At 42.4% G+C, this 16,757-nt stretch overlaps 1 protein-coding gene across 7 annotated transcripts in view; it reads right to left on the reverse strand.

Moving 5' to 3' along the window:
- THSD4 (thrombospondin type 1 domain containing 4) overlaps positions 1 to 16,757 on the reverse strand; it is an 827,407-nt gene that overhangs the window by 782,431 nt on the left and 28,219 nt on the right. Inside the window, exon 1 of one of the 7 annotated variants that reach the window (XM_068275542.1) lies at positions 6,311 to 6,379. The exons of the other annotated variants lie outside the window; for them this stretch is intronic. The gene's annotated coding sequence lies outside the window, so the exon portion shown is untranslated. Of the gene's footprint in view, positions 1 to 6,310; positions 6,380 to 16,757 lie in introns of those variants that run through there. 7 annotated transcript variants of the gene reach the window in all.

Here is a 16,757-nt window from a genome sequence, read left to right on the forward strand (position 1 = left end):
TTTCCACCAGCGCGTTTGCGCTGGCTGAATCGCAAAAACGCAAACCGCTAGCGATTTTACAATCGCTACGGTTTGCTTTTTAACATAGGAATCGCGGTAGGTCATTTCCACTACCGCGATTCGTTTTTTACTTGATCGCGATCGCGCCGCGGAGCGACTTTTGCCGCGATTTTGCTATGCAGTGCATAGCATAGCAAAATCGCGGCCGCGAACGTCGAGGAATCGCCGCTAATTGCGATTCAGCAATCGCTAGCGTTCAGCGTGAACGCTAGCGATTGCTAGTGGAAAAGGGCCCTGAATGTGTAAACTAAGAAAACATTTTCATGCTGGTGTTTGGCTTCAAGTCAATGACTCTCTACATTTACAATTATTAAAATGAGTGCCCAAAAATGTAACACGCAGTAAGACGTGCAATCTTAATCCTATTTATATTGCGGAATTATAATCACTCAGCGTCCACGGTTTCATGCCAGTCATACTTAGGACACATTTTATGATGTGTTACATGCCACAGCAGTACAAGTACCATGGACAGGGAGCGAATGCACCAATAACTTCATCTGTTTGTAGATTCAGACAAAACGGTTGTGTGGTTGATAAGGGAAACTGTACAACTTCAAAGGGTTACTTATCTGCTCAGCCTCACTCACGCCCATTCTCTCCCTAAGGAATTCTGCAGAAAATTAAACATAAATCAGCTAACTAAAAGGCTTTAGACCAGATCAAGGTCACTGGAAAAGCAATACTGAAGCTGGCAGGATAAAAATAAAAAGCTATGCACTAATAAACAGCATCTCAAGAGTAAGAAGAATACCTATTTATGCTTCCAAAACTCTTCAGTCATTTTAATTGCACAGTTCTCAGTCTTGGAGTGATTACTTTCATTTGCATAGTTTTATCTGAAGGGAACTGGAAGAAGGATTTTTCTCCTTCATTTTACAAGATTTCCATAAACATTCCCCTATAATGAATTCAGTCTGCGCCAAACACATTCTTGGAGGAAACGTCCTAGAAGTGTTCTCATTGCTTAATTTTTCAAAATCCATTAGTCTCATACATAATATGCAATTCATATCAAGCTGTTGTATTTTCTTAAAGGAAACCTGAAGTGAAAATAAACTGATGAGATAAACCATTGCATCTAGAGGCCTAATCCAGAATAGGACTTTCCTGGAACCCCATAGTTTTATTTTGCATTTAAAGGGAACCTGAGATGGGCCAAGTTGGTGTATACTTACCTGGGGCTTCCTCCAGCCTCATGAGGTGCATTTGGTCCCTCGCCGTCCTCTTGTAAATCCCCCAGTAATCAGGCCGTCTGCACATGTGTGGCTCAGCCACACATGCACCCCCGTCACACTCCTTCAGCCTGGAGCATTTTGCGCCTGTGCAGTAGTACAGCGCAGGAACAGAAATCTCCCAGGCACGGGAGCGCGGCGGGGATGCGTGTGCACAGAAGCGCATGACTGGGGGGATTTACAAGAGAACAGGGCAGCCGGAGAGGGCAGTGAGGGACCCCACGCACCTCATGGGGGCTGGAGGAAGCCCCAGGAAAGTATAAATACACTCACAAAGCCCATCTCATGTAAACTTTAAAGGTTACAATCTATCTTTAAAATGTGACTGTCTCAGGTACAGGAGGGCAATTTTTTTTACATTATTTAGCTACCAGCGACAAGTTGAAAACTATAGAACTTACAGTGCTGCCCATAATTATTCATAATTATGGCAAATTTTGACTTAAAGTTACTTTTATTTAACCGGCAAGTACTTTTTTGATGGGAAAGGACATAGGTGTCTCCCAAAAGATAAGACTATGTACAAGAGGCATTATTTTGTGAAAAAAAACATTTCTCAGTTTTTATTTAAATTTCAGCAAAAAGTGTCCAGTCCAAAATTATTCATACCGTTCACAAACTGTCACAGTCTGTGGGAAAATCCGAAGTGCTATCCCATTCCAAATAGTCCAAGCTGTTCTAAAGCATCCTATTTATCTTGATCAACTGGTAAAAGCTGTTTTAATCATTTCAACAAGTGAAAACTAGCAGCTTTCTGCAGTTGGTTTGTGGACAGTCATGGCTAAGACAAAGGAGCTCAATGAGGACATGCGGCTGCGCATTGTGGCTGCTCACAAGTCAGGAAAGGGCTACAAGGCCATTTCTAAATGTTTTCCAGTTCCAGTGGCTACAATGCAAAGTATTATTAAAAATAAAAGATGATCTGCACTGTGGAAAATCTCTGAGGACATCTGAGCCAAAAGTGACACCTGTGCTGGCCAGGAGGATAGTAAGTGAGGCGATAAAGAATCCATGGATTACCACCAAGGCCATCCTGGTGAATCTGGGCTCTGCTGGTGGCAATGTCTTAAAGAGACTGTGAAGTCTCAAAAAAGTTACCTTTTTATTTTAAAAATCTCATTTACATGATTGCCATAACTAAAACGCAGCTTCCCCACGCTGCACACTAACTAAATCCCCCCAAACTCCCCGGGGCACACTGCAGGGAGCGCTTCCGTGAGAGGTAGAGCTTTCAGCTGCAGCTCTGCCTCTACACGCATCTATTAGTGCGGATTGCTGCCTCCGCCCACCCCTGAGTCTTCTTTCACTGAGAGGGGTGGGGGAGAGGCGGAGATACGCGCTGATAGACGCCTATGGAGGCAGAGCTGCAGCTAAAAGCTCTGCCTCCTCCAGCAGCAAAATCCACAACCAAGAAAGTCGTGGATTTTGCTGGGGGGGGGTGAATTTGGGAGGGGGGGGGGGGTTTACTTAGTGTTTAGCCGTGGAGATGCAGCAATTTTGTTAGGACAATGATGTAAAAGATTTTTAAAATAAAAAGGTGAATTTTATGAGACTTCAGAGTCTCTTTAAGGCAGAGAATCCAACGGACACTGCACACTGCTGGGTTCCGCTGATGCAGAATAAGGAGGACACCACTTCTCCAGATAAGGCACAAAAAGCTTGCTTGGCCTTTGCAAATGCTCATCTGGGCAAAAAAGAAGACTTCTGGTCTTCCGTGAAACAATGGGCCAGGGAACCTAAATCCCAGTAAACGGCACCATAAAAAAAAAGGAGTAGTACATGAGGATTCTCAACAACAACAACAACAGGTACTTCGCCTTGGCCACCAATGGACATTTCAGCATAAGTATGACCCAAAACACACAGAAAAAGTGGTGAAGAAATAGTTAGCAGACAACAACATTCACCTCCTTAGCGGTATGGACGAGCTCAGCTCGTCCATTACCGCCGGAGGGCGCCGCTCAGGCCCCGCTGAGCCGATTTTCACAATTTTTTTTTCAAACACACAGCAAGCACTTTGCTTGCTGCGTGTTGATTCCGATCGCTGCCGCTCGCCGCCGATGCGCCGCTATCTGCGCGTAACCGCTGCCCCCCCCCCCCCCCCCGGTCGAGACCCCTGTGCAGCCTGGCCAATCAGTGCCAGGCAGCGCTGCAGGGTGGATCGGAACGCCGGGTGAAGTCACGACGTTGATGACGTCATCACGATAGTCGCCATGGCGACAGGGGAAGCCCTAAAGGGAATCCCGTTCAGAACGGGATTTCCTTATGGGCGAGTGCGCCGGCGGCGATCGAAGGGGTGGGAGGGATAGCGCAGGGAGGGGGGCATCATGTAGCTAGCGCTAGGGTGGTTAATGTTTTGGAGTGGCCCAGCCAGAGTCCTGACTTGAATTCAATTGAGAATCTATGGAGGGAGCTGAAGATCAGAGTGATAGCAAGAAGACCCTCCAACCTGAAAGATTTGGAGCTCTTTGCTAAGGATGAATGGGCAAAAATACCAAGGAGACATGCAAAAAGCTGGTTTGCAATTATAGGAAGTGTTTGATTGCAGTAATAGCTAATAAAGGCTTTTCTATTGATTGTTGAGAAGAGTATGAATAATTTTGGACTGGACACTTTTTGCTCAAATGTAAATAAGAACTGGGAAATGTTTGTTTTCCACAATTATTTCTCTTGTACATAGTCTTATCATTTGGGAGACAACTATGTCATTTCCCATCAAAGGGAATGGGGTCAGGGGTATGAATAATTATGGTCAGCACTGTAGATGTGTTTTTCTTAGGCGTGCATTACTCTGTAGTGGAAATCTTTGCATGGACTGAGTAGCACTATGGCCACTATTCAATTAACTTTTTTTTTCTACCAGGAGATGTTTTCACACCTTATCAATAGCATTCATCTTAACAAGTTCATGCAAAATGGACATTTTAATACGTCCTGTTTTTGCACTTTTCAATAAGTTGGAAGTTTTGTTGTTACCTACTTTTTAGGACTTTCTCAGTTGCAAACAGGTGAAAAGTTAATTTGCAGAGCAAATGAACAATTAACTCCAAGGAGAATTGCAAATGGGCCCATTTCTGAACACAATTCATTGCTGCTTTCACAAATTCAAGGTTAAACTCCATTACACAAAGAAGTAATCTTGAATGAATTATGAACGTGATCCAAAAACATTGCCACCTTCTCTAGATCTAATTTAAGATGGGGAACTGTCCTTGGGTCTGATTATTCAAGATTTGAAATTCTTCCTAGCAGTTATGGATTAATCACAGTTACATAAATCTTGGATACAGCATCCTCTAACATAAAGAGGATATGACCACTGAGCTTGTTATCAATGCACATTTTAAATGCCAGCATCTATGAAGGTATGGAAGGGCATTAGATAGATAGATGGATAGATAGTGTGCGTATCAGGTAAGACAGGAATAATAATGACTGATATATGCAGCTTTTTTTTAGCAATATATGCAACAATTTCAGGCTGACTGGGTATAAGTTGGCATTTTTTTGATTCTGCGAACAAAACAAAAAAAAAAAATATATATATATATATATATATATATATATATATATATATATATATATATATATATATATATATATATATATATATATATATATATATATATATATGAAATAACCACTCATTACAACTGAGGTATGCAGCAGCAAAGCATTTGTGAAGCCACAACACGCACAACCTTGAGGCGGATGGGCTACAACAGCAGAAGACCCCACCGGGAACCACTCATCTCCACTATAAATAGGAAAAAGCAGCCAAAATTTGCACAAGCTCACCAAAATTGGACAGATGGAGACTGGAAAAATGTTGCCTGGTCTGATGAGTCTTGATAGAGTCAGAATTTGGCGTAAACAGAATGAGAACGTGGATCCATCATGCCTTGTCACCACTGTGCAGGCTGGTGGTGTAATGGTGTGGGGGATGTTTTCTTGGCACACTTTAGGCCCTTCAGTGCCAATTGGGCATCGTTTAAATGCGATGGACTACCTGAGCATTATTTCTGACCATGTCCATCCCTTCATGACTACCATGTATCCATCCTCTGATGGCTACTTCCAGCAGGCTAATGCACCATGTCACAAAGCTCGAATCATTTCAAATTGGTTTCTTGAAGATGACAATGAGTTCACTGTACTAAAATGACCCCCACAGTCACCAGATCTCAACCCAATAGAGCATCTTTGGGATGTGATGAAATGGGAGCTCCGTGCCCTGGATGTGCATCCCACAAATCTCCATCAACTGCAAGATGTTTACCTCTCAATATGGGCCAACATTTCTAAAGAATGCTTTCAGCACCTTGTTGAATCAATGCTACATAGAATTAAAGCAGTGTTGAAGGCAAAAGGGGGTCAAATTATTAGTATGGTGTTCCTAATAATCCTTTAGGTGAGTGGATATATATGTATGTATGTATGTATGTATGTATGTATGTATGTATGTATGTATGTATGTATGTAGATAGATAGATAGATAGATAGATAGATAGATAGATAGATAGATAGATAGATAGATAGATAGATAACCCTACCAAGTTGCATACTCCACATTCAACATCGTACTGTCAAACTATTCACCCCCTATTAAAAATTCCCAGCCCTTTTCTTTAACTTACCCCCAAACTCCTTTCCACGCCTAAACTCCTGGACCTGCCCCTTCCTGTATCTAACTCCCCTGAGTTTATTGGAATATAGTTTGCAAGGTCAGATTCAGGCTCAGAGCATATGAAGGATGCACGCCTTCTTCTTAGTTGGGCTCATCAACAAGTTCACATTCTATTAGTACTGTTATGAGTATGAGTTATGAGTACAATTCGGTACATTTAAGTGGCTCAGGATCTATAAACTAATGGAGATTCCTTTTAGTAAAAATTACAGTGATTTGTACGAAACTTACCTATGATTAACTTGTATAAAATAATTTGCTGGAATTTTGACTTAAAGAAAACCTGAACTGAACATTAAAAGTCAAAATAAGCATACACAAGTCATACTTATCTCCCGTGTAGTCTACTCCTCAATCTCTTTCTCCTCTCCTGCGTCCTGTTTGTTCACTGTGATCAGGGGATTTTCCGTCCTCCATTTTGAAAATAGCCATTACCCATAACAGCTTTCTGAACAGCACACAGTTAAACTGTAACATCGCCCACTTGAGCCATAGGGAAACATGGACATTGAGTACATCAGTTTTCCTCTCAGCTATAACTGACAGCAACTGATATATTTCAGGTCTGACAAAATCTTGTCAGAACTGGAAGGGATTATTGTCAGAAGAAAATTGTGAGCTTCTGAGAGGAACTGATGGCAAGTTAACTATGTAATGTTCATTTGAAGTTACCTCATGTGCTTATTTTAAATATTTTTACTCAGTACAGGTTCTCTTTAAATACTTCACGATATTCTCATACCAGATAGTATCAGCATCTAGCAGTGCAGATGTATGGACTGACGGAAACATTACAAGATCTGGTCCAGAGCTGTAGATATAAAAGATTCAACAAATGTCTGACTTTCCTGATGAACTAACTAGAATGCTGTCAAACATGTGCAAACCTGCACTCGTGCAAGTCATACAGTCTCACGATCAATCAATTTGTGAACAAAATAATTTGTTATTCTAAAGTTAACTGTCAAATAAATATCTGTAAGACACCAACTTAGTAATAGTTGCCCAGACAAGAGTATTACATAGGATTTCTGTATTCCAGTTAAGTTGTTTGATCTTGGGGATTTTTCTCTGTCATTTTATGGGGCAATTTAACACTGTTAATCACAAAGGTGCTAGAAAGGGAGAGGGTGACAGACATCTGTAAAGTGAGATGGACACTATGCTTTAAGTAGTGCAGTAAGCACTCCTGGCTACAACATTAAAATGTCAGTTAACATTTTCACCTCAATAAAACTTGGTAGAAAACAGCTGTCTTCACTGCAGTTAAAAGGAAAACTATTTGAATTTCTTCATTTTAGCACTATCATTTTCAGGCATATTTTTTGGGAATTATTTTCACAAAAACATAGAATATTTGTTTTAACTATTCATGTGAACAAAATATCGAAAAGAAAACCATGACTAAAACGGTAATACTAATAACACCAAATGTTGTTTGCATGTTGGTGATTTGTTCCACCTGGTGGCCGATTAATGAACTACTGTACATTAAAAATAATGAATGGTGTCAAACATTGGCCTACCCCAACATGTAATTTCAGTTATAGCCAGAGTGTGGCATTCTGAATCATTCTTTTTTACTTCTGCTGTGATATCTTAGCATTTTTAACATCAGATACATTTTCCTCATGATGTTAAAAGGAGACAAGTGCAAAGAGGGAGTACTGACTTGTGCACACGCTAGAAGGTTCCAAAGTGGCTGATCAGGGGCCACATCCGCAGAGAATCTTCCCTGTTTATAGCAGTCCCCATCTACCCTGATTCGCCGCCAAGAAGTTCAGAGGGGAGGATTGTCTTGGTTAAGCACATATCAAACTCCTTGCTGTCCCACTCACCCTGCCTGCTCCGTGCCACTCTGTCCTACACCGCATTGTCAGTCCTGCTCCATAGCAACTGAATGCAATGCTGGCCTGTTAGCTAGCAACAGGTCTGCAGGAACTCTGCCCTGAACTGTCACCCAAAGGATAAAGTCCTAATCCTTAAGGACAACAGTAAGGCCTCGTTCACAATGAATACGTTCAGAAACATGTTTAAAGGGAACCTTAACTGAGAGGGATATAGATGTTTCCTTTTAAACAATACCAGTTACCTGGCAGTCCTGCTGATCACTTTGGCTGGAGTAGTGGCTGAATCACAGACCTGAAACAAGCATGCAGCTAATCCAGTCTGACTTCAGTCAGAGGACCTGATCTGTATGCTTGTTGAGGGACTGTGGCTAAAAGTATTAGACACACAGGATCAGCAGGCGAGTCAGGCAACTGGTATTATTTCAAAAGCAAAAATTCACATCCTTCTCAGTTTAGGTTCCCTCAAAGCGCATGATAAAAAAAAAATGCCTGCATTGATGCGCATTTCATAACGTATTTCAGTACGTTGCAGTGCGTTTTTTTTTTTTTTGTTGTTTGTTTTTTTTTAAGCGTACCCATGCATTTCACATATGCTCAAATGCGCTTGAACAAAAGCAAAGCGCACAGTGCAATGTGCTGTGAAAAGCATACAGCAAAATCCCTAGTGTGAACGAGGCCTAAATGTGCATGTGTAAGCATCTTATGATGACATCCTAATTAGAAGACTGCAATAAAGATTTCCTGCAGCTAAAACTGAATAAGATAAGGTACAGAGTCTGTTTCAATACAGCTGACAGCTGGTGATATGTATATTTGTTTAGATATCAAATGCATGGTGTGCATGGTATACAAACAAATAACTTTTTAAGATCTTGGCATCCTCCCTGACATTCCCAAGCTTATGAAAAGGAAGTTTAATTCTGAGATAACTAAAAAAACCTCATCCAATTTTAGGATAATGATAACAGCAGCAGTGCTTGCTCTAGTGTTAAGTACTGTATTTCTGTTGAATGATGAATGAAAGAAAGATGTTGAAAGATGATGAATGTAAAAGTTTTGAGGCAAATTAATTTGAAAGTGAATATTATGATTGGGTTATCTATTTAAGATCTAAGCTGTGTGTAATTGCAAAATCAATGTTTGACCTCATGAACGGTTGATGTTGGATGCAACGAAAATGAATGTCTTGTACAAGTAATATGAGAATGAAGAATTTATGGGGGACATTTATCAAGAGTGTCTAAGACAAAATATTGGTAGGATTTTACAAATCCATGCAAAACTGTGTCAGGCATTTTAAGAAAACACTAAATAGTGCAGTTTCTTTCTTAAACTGTTAAGCTAGGAAGCACGGTACGTTTTGTACCATGTAATCGAGCCACTGGATCGATTCCGGCGCGGCCCCGCGGGTGCCTAGATCGATTCCCACTCGTCCCCGCGGGTGCTTCTTATCGTTTTCTTCCATTGTCCTGCCCGCGGTTTCGAGCGCGGAATCGATCCGGTGGGTGATCGGACACGTCGGATTTTATCAATCGAGCCATCAGCGGCTCGATTACACGGTGCAAAAACGTACCATGTATTACTAGCATTAGGAAAAAAGAGGAGTTAGGAAGGTTTCTCAGACAGTGCAGTGTGGGAGGGGAAATGGATTTTGCTGAAGTAACCAATACATCTGTTGTATTCCATCAATGCCCAGCACTGGAAGCGTTAAAGAGAAACTCCGACCAAGAATTGAACTTTATCCCAATCAGTAGCTGATATCCCCTTTTACTTGAGAAATCTATTCCTTTTTACAAACAGACCATCAGGGGGCGCTGTATTACTGATATTGTGGTGAAACCCCTCCCACAAGAAGCTCTGAGTACCGAGGTACTTCTGGCAGTTTCCTGTCAGTGAACTCTGTTACATTGTGGGAATTAGCTGTTTACAGCTGTTTCCAACTGCCAAAACAGCAAGCAGCAGCTACATCACTTGCCAGCAGTAAAAATGTCACCATGTAATAAATGTCAGAATATAAATCGGGGATATAAAATATTTTATAATGGGCAAACACTGACTAAATCATTTATACATAATTATTGTAAAAGTGAAGCACTTTTTTTTATTACATTATTTTCACTGGAGTTCCTCTTTAAGCACAGAACAGCTTTACAAGACACCTGGTAGCAGGAGGACGGGCACTTCACAAATAATGCCTAGCCCTCACTGCACAAGCTGTGTAGAAGTGATATTAAGCACTGCTTAATCTGTGGCAGTTTAGGGATGGATTTGCACTTTTCTTAACTGTAGTGCAGTTCTAAAAATTCACACTAAACTGCCACTATTAACTAGGAATTAATAAATATTAATACGTCACTCCAGGGGCATAACACTCCTAATACGTCAAGGAACAAAGGAGACACTCAAGGAAACAAGGAAAACACTCACACATATATTATACTGGAAAGAGCATTATAATAAGGGAAGTATAAATGCACTATGCTTAAAGAGAAACTCCGACCAAGAATTGAACTTTATCCCAATCAGTAGCTGATACCCACTTTTACATGAGAAAAATAATGATTTTCACAAACAGACCATCAGGGGGCGCTGTATGACTGATTTTGTGCTGAAACCCCTCCCACAAGAGGCTCTGGTACCGTACGGTACTCTGGGCAAACTGTCACAATGTAACAATGTTCAGACAGGAAATAGCTGTCTGTTAAAGCCAGACCAGCTAGAAACAGCTCCATAATCTGCCCACAGTAACAATGTCACCATGTAATACAAGTCAGAATGTGAATCTGGGAGAGGAAAGATTTTACAATGATCAAACACTGACTAAATCATGTATACATAATTATTGTAAAAATGAAGCACTTTTTTTATTACATTATTTTCACTGGAGTTCCTCTTTAAAGTATGTATAAGTACAATAGGAACACTATAATAAGAGGATCACTAAAAGGAGGGACATAATAAGGGATTAAGGGATGCACTGTAATTAGTAACATAATAGGGGATGAAGAGGTAGGAAGCGCACCAGGGCCCCTGGACCAGTAGGGGTCAGTAGGGGCCCTCCTCCAACTGCTTTATTAGCCCCTTATCAGTGTTAAGCTGGCAATGATCACCTCTATATGTGCTTTGATTAGTTGTAACCATTAATAGACTGTTCTCTTCCCAAGCCTACATCTCTCTGACACTGTGGTTGTCCTTGGCAGGTTTTGTTGTCCATATTAATTGTTATGTATAGAGCGCTTGAGGGGGCCCAATGTAAAACTTGCACTGGAGCCAAGAGCTCCTAAGATACGCTACTGATTGTAATGAAGGATACTCTTGGGGCATTATACTGAAAGGAGCACCATAATGGAGGGGAAGCACTATAATAGGGAGGGGGGGAACACACACTAATGAAGGAGCAGAAGACACATTGAAAAGTCTGGATCACTATGAATGGGAAACAAACGTTTGGGATATAGTAGGGGGAGGGGCAACAAAAGCATCACACCAGTTGAAGATGGGCCTACACCCACCTGTTTCCATGCCCAGGGACTCCTCCTTGAAAAAATTACCAGGACATGAAGGGTGTCGTGAGCTGGAAAAGTTTGAGAACTTCGCCTCTACAGGATTTTTTTAGTCTGAGATGAAATTTCATCCATGCAGCCCAGACTTTATGCTGTTCTGAGATAGAATGAGCAACTGCAAGCCCTAGAGATTTCACTGATCTTTCACCTATTTGGTGTTTTAGGTAACCTAACAATGTTCAACGATTCTATCTCATGGAACACATCAAGTATAACGGATACGGCAGGGATTTCTGACAAGCTTTAGGTGTCTAAATACCAATATTTCATCCTGAGATGTGATTAATATCTGACGAATCTATGAAAATCTCTGTGAAAACTGAAAAATTATGTTCAGCTGCAGAGACACAACAATTACACAAGACGATAAGGACGCTGTAGGAATTTCCCATGTAAAACAGCATTTCACTATATGGAAATGTGTACACAGATGCTGGGCTGTACAATTATACAAGAAAGGTTGCATATTTTACATAATTATATACATTAAACCTCATCTGTAAAATGTCCATTCTTAGTCTCAACAATGCCGGGTTTTCCTGGGGTTAAATGTTCAGACAAGAGCACACTGGTTTGTATTTCACACAACGGAGATATTTTACATAGTGGAAATGTGCAGTGAAAGGGCTCGGTCTACGTACCATGGAAAGGGCTTGCTTTCATTTCATTTCACCGAAACTGGAAACTGTTTTCTTTGGACAACAGTCCCGCATTTCATGCATCAGCCTAATAGGATGGACTCCCTCTTTTTCCCATTTCATTGCCTAATCCAAATATCGCTGTACTCCCATCTGCTCAGGGATTTCAGTGTCATGGGGAATGAGTTTGTGAAGTCACCTGCTGTACCTGAAGTCACTTTACAAACCTTGTCAAAGTGCTATGTAACAACAGGAAGTAATGGGGAAATCAAACCCTTTGAAGCTTTATGAGAGATGTGGATCTGGGCTACTCAGAGTTCCGTAGTACATGGTCCATAGTGTAAAGCTAGACACACATACTAGATTGCAAGCTGGAAAGATCTTTCTTGGAAAGATACTGCAGTCTTTGACAATGTTGTTAGCAGGGATGTAACTACAAATCGTGGAGTCCCCCAGCAAAACTGTGGCCCCTTAGTGTTTACAACCCTCCCTTTGCCTCTTCTTGATGACCATCACAGCCTGGGGGCCCATCTCACAAAACGCATAAAACCAGCGTGGCCATCAAATCAATATCCTCAAACCCATGAAAAGTGAAGCTTCAAAAACCCCTGATCTGAAGTATCAGAGAAAGGGAAGGTTAGTAGTAGGGGCCACCCCCTCACACCTCTGTCTCCCCCAACCCCCGCAATTGCAGCTCCCTCCAGGTATGCCCCTGGTTGTTAGTGATGTGTCATGAGGGATCACCAATGACTGACTTCTGATGTACATTGGTAATGGCTGCAGCCAGACACCTCTCACTTGTCCTTGCTCCATATTCCATAGAACAGAACAGGCTGCCCAGCAGTGTATTTGTACAAATATATCCAGAACAAACTTTCTGGGCAACAGCTTAACTTCAGGCTGAGAAAAAGATATGGCTGTTCAGACTCAAATCAAACAGGCTGTTATGGAAATGTAATTGCTGCTGTCATCAGAATCTGCAATTATTCCCTTACAGGCAGCTACTGAACACTAGTCTTATGCTATGGCACTGATTCAAACTACCACGCTTTCAGAATAACAGGTCAGTGGAAGGCATTATAGTCTTATCCTATGTGTACACAACCAACCAAAGAACAGAGCTTTTCATCATGGGATGGGATGGGATGGATTTATAATCACACATGAGAAGGAGAAGAGTGAGAATCTTGCTGTGTGGCAGAAAATGCTAGATTATCTATATCCACTGGTTTAGAAATAATAATAAATTCCTTTTTTTGTATAGCGCTTTTTTCCTGTCTGACTCAAAGCGCTTGTGAGGCAGCCACCAGAGTGCACTCAGTAGGCAATAGCAGTGTCAGGGAGTCTCACCCAAAGAACTTCTTTTTTTTCAAATATATTTTTATTAGAATTTTAACAGGTAGGTCAGAAAACATTGCAGTAAACAACAGGTACATAATACAAGTATTGTCTGGATTATAACAGGGATTGCTATCATGCATGTCGAGAATGCAGCAGTGTAGAGGTTTTATGAAGTCTAACCAAACAATGCTAATAAAAAACAAAGTGTTACCAGGGAGGGGGGTGGGAAGGGGGGGGGAGGGTCTAAACATAGACAAACATAAATGGGAGGTGGGGGAAGAGGGAAACTGTATGTCTTTGTGGGGTTCAAGCTGTGCCAGCAGCTGTGTTACTGTCAGAACTGTTGCTGAGGAGGAGGAAAACACGTGAGTGGGGGGGGGGGGGGGGGAGGTAGGAGGAGCGATTGAGGGAACAGAGTCAGTTTTCAGGGTTGGGAGGAGAACCAGACGCTCCATGGGTCCCATATTTTTATCAAAAAGTGGAGTGGTTTCTCTAATAGTAGAGGTGAGTTTTTCCAGGATGTATGTTGACTGGACTCTATTTATTAGTTCCGACCTAGAAGGGGGTAATGATTTCCAGGACTTAGCTAAAAGGGCTTTGGTTGCGTTGCAGATTTGGCCAAGGAGCTTATTTTGGGCCTTGCTAAGCTGGGGGAGAGGTTTGTGAAAGAGGGCAGACCAGGGATCAGGTTGAATGTCTGAGTCCAGTACTTCTGAGGCAATTTGAAAACAAAAGCCCCAGAGTCCTGCGATGTAGGGGCAGTTCCACCAACAGTGCAGTTGATCAGCATTTGTTTGGCAGCCTCTGTAGCAGAGGGGAGAGGGTGTTAAGCCCCATTTGGCCAATTGCAACGGGGTGCAGAACCAGTCATATAATATTTTATAGTTCCTTTCTTTAGTGATAGTGTGCTTAGAGGAGCCAGCCATCGCATTAAATATTACCTCCCAGTGATCTACCTCATCAGAAGCATTTAGTCTCTCTTGCCACTTCATCATTGCCGTTGAAGGGGAAGTATGTTTGGAATACCAAATTTCGTGATATATGGCAGAGATAAGACCCTGTGGTAATGGTGTAGAGGAGAACATAGACTCAACTGGTGAGCGTGGCGATTTCAGGCCAGGTAAGTGGCGGGAACGGATAAAATGGCTGATCTGTAGGAATCTAAATGCTTCTGAATCTGGCAGAGCAAACTTTTCTTTAATTTGAGGCCAAGAAAGCAAGACGCCATCAGACACCAAATCACTGACCGTGTGAACCCCTCTGGACCTCCATGCCCCCCAGGCCAGGCCGCAAACTCCAGGGGAGAAGTCGTCATTATAGAATAACGCCTCCTGGGGCCAAAACCTTATTCAACTTTTTTTTGATTAGTAGGGATTCAATAATTGGGACAAAAGTGAAATTTGTGCCCAGACAGGGTCTAGGGGTCCAAAGGAGGGACTTAACTGGAAAAGGGGAGACGAGTTCCTGCTCCAAGTCAACCCATCTAACTGAGCCCCTGGGAGAGGACCACTGGAAGAGCTGAGATAGTCTTGCCGCCAGATAATAATGTAAAATATTGGGAGCACCAAGGCCCCCTGGAGTCTGTGGCGGGCCAGGTGCATGTATTTGATGCAGGGTCTATGACCTTCCCATATAAAATTGGTTATTCTAGATTGCAGCACATCCACATCCCTCTTATTAATTATGATCACCCAAAGAACTTCTTACTGAATAGGTGCTGACTTACTGATCAGGCTGAACCCAGGTTGCTTGTGTCAGAGGCGGAGCCCTTAACCATTACACTATTCAGGCACCACAGGTCACATGGCCAGTATTGCCCCCTTAATCAATGGCTGACCATAGGGTTCACGGACAGGTATTGTGGCATTACATACATTATTTACCATATGCAGGTGTCAGTGAGTAAATGTGCAGATAACCTTTAAACACAGAGTCACAGATATTGAGGACAGGAGCAATTACAGGGGAGCAGCCACTGTGACTGCAGGGGGGCCCAGAGCTGTAAGGGAGCTCCATCTAATACATTGCCCCCTCCAATAAAGAGGACCATCCTTCAAATCAGGTTTTTCTGGCTACACTTGTTATGGGTGTGAAGATTATAATGGTCACCCTTGTTTTATGACCCTCACGAGATGGGACCCCCCCCCCCAGGCTATGAGGCTCACAAGGGGTTGGCAAGGGAAAGGGTGTGAACATTGGGGGCCCCATCAAAGTTTTGCTCGGGGGATCCATGATTTGTAGTTATGCCACTGGTTGTGGACCACCTACTTCAGTTTCTTCTTCTGTAAAATGATTTCACTTTTTTCCTAGTCCTCTGCAGGCACTCAGTGCTAGAGCTTATTTTATCTGTGTGTAGCCTACTTGGTAGCTGATGTCAAAATACCTTAAAGTGCATGGTCAGTACCAGCCTCACCACAGACCTCTACAGCCAGAGGCTGTTCTCTTCTCAGTCAGTTTAGTGCATGCCTTCACCCCCTGTACTCTCAAAAGCTTTATGGTGCAGAGCCAAGCTATAAAAGCAGACCCTCCCACAGAGACTGCTATTAATTCCTTCAATACAGCTGTTTCGGTCAAGGAAAGTTATAAGATGTTGGCTAGATGGTATTGTTACATTAGTACTCTATGCTGGACTAAAATGTACAGGATAACTAATAATGATTTAGGTGAACATTCAGACAGTACCTTGAAGAGCAGGCACAGGATCTGTCTGCGCAGTTGGAGGCCAGGAATTACAAAAGGGATGCATTGGAGATAGCTAGATCCAGGGTGAGGAATAGAGATAGGTCATCTCTCCTGTCCAGGAATCCAAAGGCTAGAGACAAGGGTCCACTTACCTTCTCCTTCACTTACACCACAATGTCCAAGAGCCTGACACAAACCATTAGAAAGCACTGGTCATTTATTACGAGGGACCCGGCCCTCCAAAAGATCTTTTTGGAACCTCCAAGGATAGCGTATAGAAGGGCCCCCACACTAGGAGATATCCTGACACGGAGTGAGTACCGTTCACCCACCCCATCCAACTGGTTGACAGGGAGGCGCCCGAAAGGAAACTACAAATTTGGGAATTGTAAGTTCTGTCCACAAATGCTGGAGGGCACGAACTACCGTTTGGGTGGAGTCTAGTGGGAGGTAAGGGCTTGCCAGACAGGATTTGTAACATGTGCTATTCTGCCCCTGTTGGTTTTACTATGTGGGTAAAACTACAAGGCCTTTAAATAAGAGGATAGGGGAACACTTGAAGTCCATAAAGTCAGGCAAAGGGTGCCCCCGACTCAGAGCACGTAAGGGAGGTCCACAAAGGCAGGTCATCATGTCTGAGTTTTGCAGGCCTTTTGCATGTGGCCTCATCAGGTTTAAAGCGGTATCGTCACCATAAAATT

The sequence above is a fragment of the Hyperolius riggenbachi genome, chromosome 3, assembly GCF_040937935.1.
Source record: "Hyperolius riggenbachi isolate aHypRig1 chromosome 3, aHypRig1.pri, whole genome shotgun sequence".
NCBI classification, from domain to species: domain Eukaryota; kingdom Metazoa; phylum Chordata; class Amphibia; order Anura; family Hyperoliidae; genus Hyperolius; species Hyperolius riggenbachi.